Here is an 11,353-nt window from a genome sequence, read left to right as displayed (position 1 = left end):
TGGGTGTTTCTGCTTCTTTTTTTCTAGGGCTTCCTGTTGTGTCATTAAGATGCTTATGTGCGATGTTTCCAATTTCTTTTTAAAGGCACTTAGTGCTATGAATTTTCCTCTTAGCACTGCTTTCAATGTATCCCACAATTTGGGTATGTTGTTTCGTCATTTTCATTGAATTTCAGAAACTCCTTGATTTCTTTCTTTATTTCTCCCCTGACCCAGGTGTCATTTAGCAGAGAGTTGTTTAGTTTCCATGTATGTGTAGGCTTTTTGTTATTTCTGTTGTTGTTGAATTGCAATCTAAGAGCATGGTGATCTGATAGGATACAAGGTATTATTTTAATCCTCTTGTATCTATTGAGGCTTGCTTTGTGACCTACGATGTGATCAATTTTGGAGAAGGTTCCATGGGGTGCAGAGAAGAAGGTATATTCTTTCTTGTTTGGGTGAAAGGTTCTATAGATATCTGTTAGATCCATTTGACCCATGGCCTTGGTTAATGATGTTATTTTTCAGCTTAGTTCCTGTTTCAATGACTTATCGTTCAGTGAGAGTGGGGTGTTGAAGTCTCCCACTATTATTGTGTATGGATTGATGTGTGGTTTAGGCTTTTTTAGCAGATCTTTTACAAATGTGGGTGCCCTTGTATTGGGAGCATAGATGCTCAGAATTGTGATGTCATCTTGGTTGACGTTACCCTTGATGAGTATGAAGTGTCCTTCCTCATCCCTTTTGATTAATTATGGTTTAAAGTCTATTTTGTTCAATATTAAACTGGCTACGCCTGCTTGCTTCTTGTGACCATTTGATTGGAATATTTTTTCCAACCTTTTACCCTGAGGTAATGCCTTTCATTATGGGTGAGATGTATTTCTCGAATGCAGAAGAATGTTGGATCTTGTTTATGCACCCATTCAGTTAGTCTGTGTCTTTTTATTGGAGAATTGAGACCATTGATGCTGAGAGATATTAATGACCAGTGACTGTTAAGAATCTTAATTTTGATGTTGTTTCCAGTTGAGTGTTTTTGTAGTTGTGTTTTTGCCATGGGATAGTTATCTATTTCCTGGGTAGTTTTGGTTGTAGCTTGACCCTTTGGGATGGAGTTTTCCTTCTAGTACCTTTCTGTAAAGCTGGATTTGTGGATAGGTACTGTTTGAATTTGTTTTTGTCATGGAATATTTTGTTTTCTCCATCAATGGTTATTGATAATTTTGCTGGGTAAAGTAGTCTGGCCTGGCATCTGTGGTCTCTTAAGGTTTGCAGGATCTCTCTCCAGGCCCTTCTAGGTTTTATGGTCTCTGCTGAGAAGTCGGGTGTAATTCTGATAGGTTTGCCATTAAATGTTATTTGGCCCTTTTCTCTTGCAGCTTTTAATATTTTTTCTTTGTTTTGTATGTTTTGTATTTTGATTATTATGTGACGGGCAGTTTTTCTTTTCTGGTCAATTCTATTTGGTGTTCTGTAGGCCTCTTGTATGTTTATAGGCATCTCTTTCTTTAGATTGGGGAAATTTTCTTCTATGATTTTATTGAGAATAGTTTCTGGGCCTTGGAGACTGACATCTTCTCTTTCTTCAATGCCTAGTATCCTCAGATTTCTTCTTTTCATGGTGTCCTTAATTTTCTGGATGTTTTGTGTCAGGAGTTTTCCAGATTTGGCATTTTCCTTAATGGTTGCTTCAAGATCTGTGATTGTATCTTCTAGACCTGAGATTTGCTCTTCCATCTCTTGGATTCTATTAGAAAAGCTCACCTCTGTGTTACTTGCCTTCTGCTCTGAGGTCTCACGTTCTTGTCTTTCTTCTGTCTGTGTGTTTATCATTGAATCCATTTTCATTTTCAGATCTTGAGCTGATTTTTTTATTTCTTTCATCTGATTGTTTGTATATTCCTGAGTTTCTTCCATTGCCTCTTTATAGGTCTTCAGAGCTTGAACCGTTTTGTTTATTTCTTTCATTTGGTTGTTTGCATTTTCCTGCAATTTTTCCAGTTCCACTCTATGTGCTTCTTTTATGTCTGTCACCTGTTTGGCTGTGTCCTCCTGCATTTGATTATGAATTTTATTTGTTTCCTCCATTATCATCCTCATTACTAAGTATTTGAGGTTATTTTCTTTTATTTCCGTTGTATTTGAGTTCTCTGGGTGGTTTTCTTTGGGATGGCTGGAAACTGGAGATGCCATGTTGTTTTGGGTTTTTTTTGCATATGCTTTTTCGCTGTCCTTTAGACTTCTTACCGTCTTTGTTTTTGTTGGGTAGCTTCCAGAGTTTGGTGGAGGGAGTCTGATGATAGATTCACTTTTTTCTCACGATTTCCCTAGGCTAGAAGCTCTAATGCTTCACTGGTGTGGATGTTAGGAGGTTAGCCCTGTCGTCTTTGACTCTCACAGGCAGTGATCCTCAGCTCCCCTGTGCTGTGGGTCCTGCAATTGTTCTGGGTCTCTGAATGAGCGTTGGGTCAGGCCAAGTATCCTCAGCCTTCTGTGTCCCCTGCCAAGTCCAGCCAGGAACACTGGGCCTGAACCACGGGCTGAACTCAGCTAGATTCTCAGGTCCTGAACCATCTGCCGAGCTCAGCTAGGGAATCTGGTCCCAAAATGCACACAGGGTCCAGCTAGAATTTTTGGGCTGGGACTGCGCATTAAGCTCAGCTAGGGCTTTTTGGCCCAAAGTGCGTGCTGTGGTCAGTTATTGACTCAGGGCCCGAACTGTCTGCCAAGCACACTGTATCCAAATAGAGTCTTAGAGCCGGTGCAACTGAGCGCTCTGCCCAGCCTCCATCACAGCAGGAGAACTGCAGCTGCGCTGACCTAGCGCCGCTGGTGGAACTAAGCGCTCTGCCCAGCCTGTGTCACAGCAAGAGAACCGCGGCTGTGCCGAGCTAGGGCCTCTGGTGGAGTGGAGGGCTCCTCCCAGCCTGCGTCACAGCAGGAGAACTGCGACTGCGCTGAGCCAGAGCTGCTTGTGGAACCAAGTGCACCGCCCAGTCTGCGTCACAGCAGGGGAGCTTCCGCTGAGCTGAGCTGTTGCCTAGGGTGGAACTGAGTGCTCCACCCAGCCTGTACCACAGCAGGGGAGCTGTGGCTGTGCTAAGTTAGTGCCTCGGGCAGAATTGCTTGCTGAGCTGAGCCAGAACCCAGGATTCTGGGGCAAAACTGTCCGCCGAGTCCAGTCTAGGTCCCAAGGCACCACGTGACCCAAATCCTGCCCAGAGTCCCCTCTCCCGCAGCAACTCCCACCAGTCACCATACCAATTGCCTCCACCAGAAGGCTCTGAGCTGCAAACTTCAGCCACCGCTGCTGCTGACACTGGTGCTGCTGGTGCCGCTGCTGCTGCTGCTGCCTCTGCTGCTGCTGCTCCTATCCGAGAAAATCTGCGCTCCTCCCATGTGCAGGGGCATGCAGGTCCTCCGCATCCTGGTACCTCCGAACCGTGGAGCACTCCTGCTGCCGTGGTGTGGGGACCTTGTGTTCCTGGCTCAGAAATCTGTGCAATTCCTTGAATTGTTCACTGGAGCCTCCAAACATGGTCCACACTGCTTGCCGCCATCTTGGATCTCCAGGGATAGATTCTTAAAATGAACTTAAAATCAAGTTATTTTGAGATACTGTCTGTAACCTATGTGATAACCACAAAGGAAAAACCTACACAAGATACTGAAAAAGATAAACAGAAAAAAGCAAAACATGCTACTATCAAAAATATAAAATAAAACCACCAAATTGTAGATAACAAGAGAGGAAGAACAAACAATATAACAAAGAAATAGCAAAAAATAATCGGAAGTTGAGGTACACAGTGGCAAAGGCAAGACCTTGCCCATCAGCAATCACTTTAAACGTTAGGTTTAAAATTTCACTCAAAAAGACATAAACTTGATGGATGTATAGAAAACATGCATCAGAGAGGCTCCCTTCAAATTCAAGGACACAGAAACTCGAGGTAAATGGGTTGGAAAAGATTCTCCTTGTAAATGTTAGTCAAGGAGAGTGGGCACTACACATTTCTGTAAATGAAACAGACTTTAAGTCAAAAGCTTCCACAAGAAGTGAAGAAGATCATAATTCATGAGAAGAGCTTTAATGGTAGTAATTCACTGCATTATGCGTCTACCCTGGGGTACCTATATATACATGGAACAAATAGCAACAAGCAAAATGGAAAGACAGTGTAAGCAAACGGCTTTCCCTCAGTGTTCTGCTCTAGGAGTTTTAGAAATGTCGTCATGGTGGTACATGCCTTTAATTCCAGCACTTGGGAGGCAGAGACACAGGCAAATCTCTGTGAGTTTGAGGCCAGCCTGGTTTACAAAGAGATCCCAGGACATGCAGGGCGACACAGAGAAATCCTGCCTGGAAAAACAAAAAACAAACAAATAAACAAAAAAGTTAGTTATGAATTAAAAACAACATGCTGCAGATGCATGTAGCAGCATGGGTGTAGAATGAAAGAAACAACCAGACAAGAGCACATCTTTATGATCCTATTAATAATAATTAAAAAACATGTGTGAGCCAGTAAAGAAAGCTTATGGAGGTGGGCGATGGGCAATAGCAGTTATTATCTCAGAGTGGTCCTATCATTTAATCTCTGACACTCTGGGGTGATTGAGTAGTTCTGTGGCTATGTCACACACACACACACACACACACACACAAAGACACACACACAGAGACACATAAACACACACACACATGCACACACATACACACGCACCACACATGGGCAGAAAGAGAGCATTCTGAGGGGTTAGGAAAGGAGGCTTTTTGAGAGTAGCAAATCACGACGTGATCTTAACTTACTCATGATTTTTGATTGCTGTTCATTCTCATGATAAATGGGCATTATTTACCTTCATTACTTGTAGTGCATTTGTTATAGATTATTTGGTGAGCTTTATAGCAATTCACGATGCATAGTTAGAATAACAAATTTGGACTTAAGAATGTATGTAGATGACAATTCAAACATTTCAAACCCAGAAAGTCTTGGAGCAAATATTTCATTGTTATTTCATTGCATTTCCTCCTTATAGAAAATGGGAATGGATAAAAGCATGCCTGGAACTTGGCACCTGTGAAATTTCTGTAGCAAAATCACAATCACAGTGGAAGCTAAGAAAACTGAAAGTGCAAGCATTAGACTGGACCTAAGAAAGAACTGTGCTTCACCAGAGTGTAACCAAGCATAGCAATTCCATACTGGCCATGGGAAGCAACGTGAACACTGAAGGGCTTGAAGACTCCATGTCAAGGTTTCTCAGTGCAGTACTGGAAGCAATGAATACATGACTCTGGCAGTGCAGGAGAGTCTGGTACAAGACAGGTCTCTAAGCCAAAGGGCAGGGGCAGCCTATGCTGGGACACAGCCAAGGCCAGGATGCGCATATGGGTATTTAGAACTGGTAAAAAAAAATTCCATTGAGCACATAGGAGCATATTAATTCTTACAGGGTAGGCTCCAAAATACCTTGTTTATCTAGAAGTACAGAAGCCAGATGTTAACGTGAGGAGCCCGCCAGGGGGTAAATATAGCAGGTGGGTGTAATGCTCAGAACTGGGTGTAGGGACAGGAAGCATATTTAGCACATATGGTGGGGGAATAGTGTAATATATTTGACTTAGTTACCCCTGAATGGGAGTGTTTTCAGTGTCCATTTCTGTCAAATTGGCTTTCCTGTGTGGATTGCAGGATTAAAAGTGTTTAACACAATGAATGACTAACCTCCAAATACTTGAACAATTAGGGCTCTTATTATAATGAGTAACCCATTTACATTACTAAACCCATTTGTTTCACATAGGCTACGGAATAAAAAATTTAAAACACTGATTGGATAAGAGAACTAGACATAGCTGCACATTGACCTTAGTGAGGTCTAGACAGAAAGATGAATGAGGCTGAAACATAAATTCCAATAATCAGAAAGGTCTGCCTCTCTCCAGAGAGGATGGGCTGAGAAAAAAAACAGTATTTCTAGGACTTATTAGCTAGTTTAATTTTCATTTTGAGATGTGTCAGAAATTTGGATGGTGTGGAGAGAGGTGGGTATGGTTCTGTGAGCATTAAAGTTTATTGTCTAATTTAAATTTCTGATATGTACAGGTCCCCCTGTGGGACACACTAATGAAACAAATCAAAGGAATGTACATTTTCCTGCACTTTATTAGCCTCCAACTTTAAGAATTCAAAGAGCAGCAATGTAGCCCTCAACACTGGCTAGGTTTGAATGGCTCCATAAAGGACACAAAATAGAACTGAGTGGTGACTGGGTATCTGTGGGGAATGCTCCTGTGATCATGGCAATGCCCTCTGTGAGTTAAATGGCAGCAAGGTTATGTGCTCCCCCATACAGGTTCTTGCCTTCTTATGCAGCTTTTATGTCAGCATTAAACCATGGCAGGTCAGAAATTCTCTTAACTGGCTGAGGGAAATTTTTTCCCATTCAATGAATTGAGTACTGATAAACATTTATATCTAAGCCATCTTGCTATATCTATATTATTTATTTAAATGTTCCATATACCTGGTAATATAATCATTTATTTTTATGTGAGTCATTAACTCTTTTCTGTGACAAGATTTTTTTGAATTACAAAATCAAACTGCAGTAAAAATATACTTATTTATGATTGATATACTTTGTAAGGTATATGAGATTTTCGTGAAATTCTATATATACTAGTTGCATTTTACTGATAATGTCATGGAATATTGTGATTAAGCCAAGTGTTATGTATGCATAAGTGGCTTTATAAGGTACAAACTATAATTTGAATAGTTGAAATATTTGCTTTGAATCGAAGGAAAAGAAATCAACCCACCAGGGGATAACACCTTCCTACTAAGAAGAAACTAGAATATTAGACATGTTAAATAAAAGCAGCCTTAAAGGGGAAATGTTCTACAATTAAGTGTTTTAAGAGATGATAGAGGGCTGACATTATTAATTTCCATAACTTGATTGAAAGCATATCCATGAATGTCTACTAGTAATCATTAACTATAAAGCATGAATTATGCTCTTTTTAATTAAACTAATTATTACCAGCATCAAGGAAAATATAGCAAGTCACTCTGAATCCCATTACTTAATCACATCTTTTTAAAGTTTTACCTTCATCTGGTTATGTTTATAGTTATTACACAGCATCTTTAAATTCAGCTTTTTATACGTATGGATGTATCCTACACATTTGAATAATTTTACATAGCATTTGAAATATTATTTTAAGTAATTGTAGAATATATCATTACACTGCTTGTTATAATCTAAAGCAAGTAAATTTAATGTTATTTGAGAATTTTACCTAAATTAGTCAGTATTCTAAAGTAAGTATTTTAACTCTGTACCTAAAAGAGAGGCAGCAGACATAACTGTCACACAAGAGTAGATGACCTGCATGATCATTCTTTCAGTGTGATGGGAACCATGTCTCCTGTAGGCCGTTCCAAACACAGAGCACTTCAGCTGTGGGTGTGGTAAATGAGGAAGCAGGCTAGACAAATGGCTAGACAGGACCAGTCTCTATATGATGAGTTCTTATTTCTTTTATTTTGATTTCTATAATTTTCTCTGTCAGAAAGAGAACTTCTGTAGTGGAGATGAATTTTAATGTTAAATTTTGGATATGAACATAAATTTATTCCTTACAAATTAATTTATTTTTTGGCTCAATTTTTATTATATTTCTCCAGGATTAAAATCAGACAGACATCTGTGTATATATGTGAAAAAGAGTTGGGTGAGTGAGGCAGTCCTTATTATGTATAGCTGTTGCACTCATGTGTGATGGTAATACCTTAAAATCTAGATTTTATATTTTTCTCTAAATATGTGAATTACATGTATTGTTTATTTTTTAACATATATATTTATTTTATTACACATGAATAAAACAAACTATATACATCAGGGAGAACATGAGACAATCATGAGTTATAGAAATATTACACGCCCAGTGATTTGGCTATTTGTATTTGTCAAACATGAAGTAAACATCTTTCTTATCTAGTTGGGTCTACATTTCTGAGTGAAATTCAATATCTATCATATCTCATCTCTATTAACTTAAATCCTTTATCTTGATCTAAAAAGATATTATCCCCTAACCAACTAAACTTGATTGTAAAACTAAACTGTCTGATCTTCAACTCCCCTCAGAGACTTGAGAAGGAATAAAACTTAAATGCCTGAGTGAACTGGTAGTGCAGGTTAGCAGCTTCCAAAATGAAAAAATGACTGAGATAGTTTACTGCCTGAACAGTCACCCAACACTCTCTATAACATTGAAGCCTCATCTTCGACCTTCTAGCCCAATGTCTCTGCCAGACTCATTCTCGATGCAGGAACTATTGAGGACTTTCTTACACTGTATTGGCAGAGCTCAGCTGTCTACTCTGCCTGCATCTAAGCTTGCCCATTTTTAGGCAGAATTCTGTCTGTGGCATAAATGAGGACATTTTACCCTGTGGCTTATTTGCCACATTTGAAGCCAACTCCATAAAGAGGTTCTTTGATGCTCAGCATCTTCACTGAAGTCAGTTGGGTATTGTCAGGAGAGGGAGGATAGAACAAAATGTAGATGATTGAACCTATTCCTTAACTCAAGGCCTTAATGTTACTCACAAAGAAGGTTATCTCTAAGCCATTGGTATAGAATTTTGTATATTGATGCAAATCATGGTCATGTCAAATTCTAATCTAATTTAGCATAAGAATATATATCCTAAGACTAACAGATAGATATGATTCTATACATATATAAGGTAAAATAGTTAAATAAAGTCTTCAAAACCCACAGAGACCCAAAGAATATGGCATTTAAAGATGTTTCATTATTTTAAGTATTCTGTGAGTTATAATTATATATACATAAACCATGTATACATGACTTTTGCTTATGAGCCTAATAACATGTCAACATTTTCTCTTTCTTCCTTCCTTCTTTTCTTTCTTTCTTTTTATTTTCCTTTCTTTCTTCCTTATTGGCTTGAATGCTGACTTAGAAAAGGTAACTATACAAAAATAAGAAAAATGTTGCACATATTAAAAGGCAAATGTACATGACTTTCATGTCATTCATTTTCATCTTAACATGGCTGGTTATATTAGATTCCTTGCAGAAGATGTAACTGAGAAATGAATTATAGAGATGAAAGATGAAGGAAGATGCAGTGGCGTGTTAGAAGCTGACTAGAAGAAACAGAAGAAACATCTCGACAATGAATAGGTCAATGAGAAGATCCTGCAGAGAAGCAGTTGTACATCTGTGAGTCAGGACTGACCCCTTTGGGAACCTAATGACCTATTCACAGTGGTTGCCTGAACCATTGGAAAAATATAGATATTTACATTATGACTCATGACAGTAGCAAAATACAGTTATGAAGTAGCAATGAAGAGGATTTTATGGTTGAGTCACTACAACATGAGGAACTGTATTAAAGGGTCACAGCATTAGGAAGACTGAGAAGTACTGCTATAAAGTAATGCAAATAGTAATACATGTGGAAAATGTCATTGTTAGCCACATTTGTTTGTACTTCCTCTATTCTTCTTCCTTCTCTTCCTCCTCCTTCTCTTCCTCCTCCTCCTCCTCTTCATCCTCCTCCTCTTGTTTTGGTTTTTGGAGACAGGTTTCTCTGTGTAGCCTTGGCTGTCCTGGACTTACTTTGTAGACCACACTGGCCTCAGCTTCACAGAGATCTGCCTACCATTGCCTTTCTGAATGCTGTGCATGTGCCATCATGCCTAGCTTGTGCTTCTTTCTTAAACAAGGTACATGTGTATGTCCTTAGGATCTCAAGACCAAATTAATGAGTATCACCAGACCTCATAAAAGATTTGATTTTCATTTACTATGTTTAAAACTTTTGTTTAGTTGCCAGATAAAAAGCCTAGTTCCAGGTATGGTATATCTTTACTCAAGTTTTAGTCAGGCTATCACTGCTGTTCTTGGTTGCCCACCAGAATTTGATGGTAAGAATTTGTTATTGAAGGTGCCACACACTTTGGTCAGAAGACATATAGAAATCAAGTTGGCACAAAGCTTTCTCCCCACTGACTAGTTTTCATAATCTTGGAAGGAGCTAGGTAGGATCCTGATTGAGAAAAGTCATCAATAGTCTTATTCACACACAAACCTTGTAAGCTATAATCATGCTGAGTGATAGGCATAAACGGGGTATCAGTATCAAAGAACATTATGGAAGGAGTAGAAATATTGTAAGAGCCAAAGGTTGGGGAAGACAAAGGTGAAACAGCATCTTCTGGACATGACAGGACTTCTGTCATGAGCTCAGAGTATTTGTGGTTGCATGTATAGAACTTACAGAATATCAATCCAGTTATCATTCCAGTATTGAGGGAGAGGGGGGGGGGTGATGAGTTGCAACCCTAACTAAAGTTCTATGGAAAGCTGATGGCTCCTTGAAGAGGGAGAGTCAATATTTTAAAGGTGTGGCCCTAATAGGTTCACTATGCTCCAGGGGATTGACCCACACCCATAGGCAGAACAAATTGGACCCAGCAGATTATTGAATGGGGAAACAAAAGTATAAGAAGTTGTGTGCAAAGGGAAGTAGTCAGGAATGGCAGGTGAATATGGTCAAATATGTTCAATGCATGTATGAAATTTGCAATGAATTAATACAACTTATATATTTTTCAAGTTTTTCCTGTGTTCTTTTCAGACTCTAAATAGGGCATATTATTTAAAATATGTTTGAGAGTTTTGAGTCAAGTTATCTACTCTATGGTACAGCATATTTTAATTAAATATAGTATTGTCATGGGAATTATTAAGATCTATAGAGGATGATTTTGTTTATGTGTTTATTTGTTTATTTTTTTATTGGATGGATTTATTTAGGATTCAAATATTAAGGAGGATGTAGAGTTATCTGAGTCCACTGTTGTCTAACACTGAACACTGAAGGTGACTCATGATGTTGGTGAGAATACTGGTAGTTAAGACCCTGTTCCATTGTGCTCGCTTCGGCAGCACATATACTAAAATTGGAACGATACAGAGAAGATTAGCATGGCCCCTAGGCAAGGATGACACGCAAATTCTGAAGCGTTCCATATTTTTTTAAAGAAATGCTCAACTTCCTTAGTCATCAGGGAAATGCAAATCAAAACAACTCTGAGATTCCATCTTACACCCATCAGAATGGCTAAGATCAAAAATTCAAGTGACACCACATGCTGGCGAGGATGTGGGGAGAGAGGAACACTCCTTCATTGCTGGTGGGAATGAAAACTAGTACAGCCACTTTGGAAATCTATCTGGTGCTATCTCAGAAAAATGGGAATAGGGCTTCCTCAAGACCCAGCTATTCCACTCCTTGGA

At 39.1% G+C, this 11,353-nt stretch overlaps 1 non-coding gene across 1 annotated transcript; it reads left to right on the top strand.

Moving 5' to 3' along the window:
* The first annotated feature begins 10,986 nt into the window (after positions 1 to 10,986).
* LOC127197813 (U6 spliceosomal RNA) lies at positions 10,987 to 11,092 on the top strand. Its single transcript, XR_007831774.1, has one exon. It is a non-coding gene; the product is annotated as a U6 spliceosomal RNA (small nuclear RNA).
* Positions 11,093 to 11,353: the final 261 nt, after the last annotated feature.

This window comes from Acomys russatus, chromosome 1 (assembly GCF_903995435.1).
Source record: "Acomys russatus chromosome 1, mAcoRus1.1, whole genome shotgun sequence".
NCBI classification, from domain to species: domain Eukaryota; kingdom Metazoa; phylum Chordata; class Mammalia; order Rodentia; family Muridae; genus Acomys; species Acomys russatus.
This window is presented reverse-complemented; position numbering and strand designations above follow the sequence as displayed.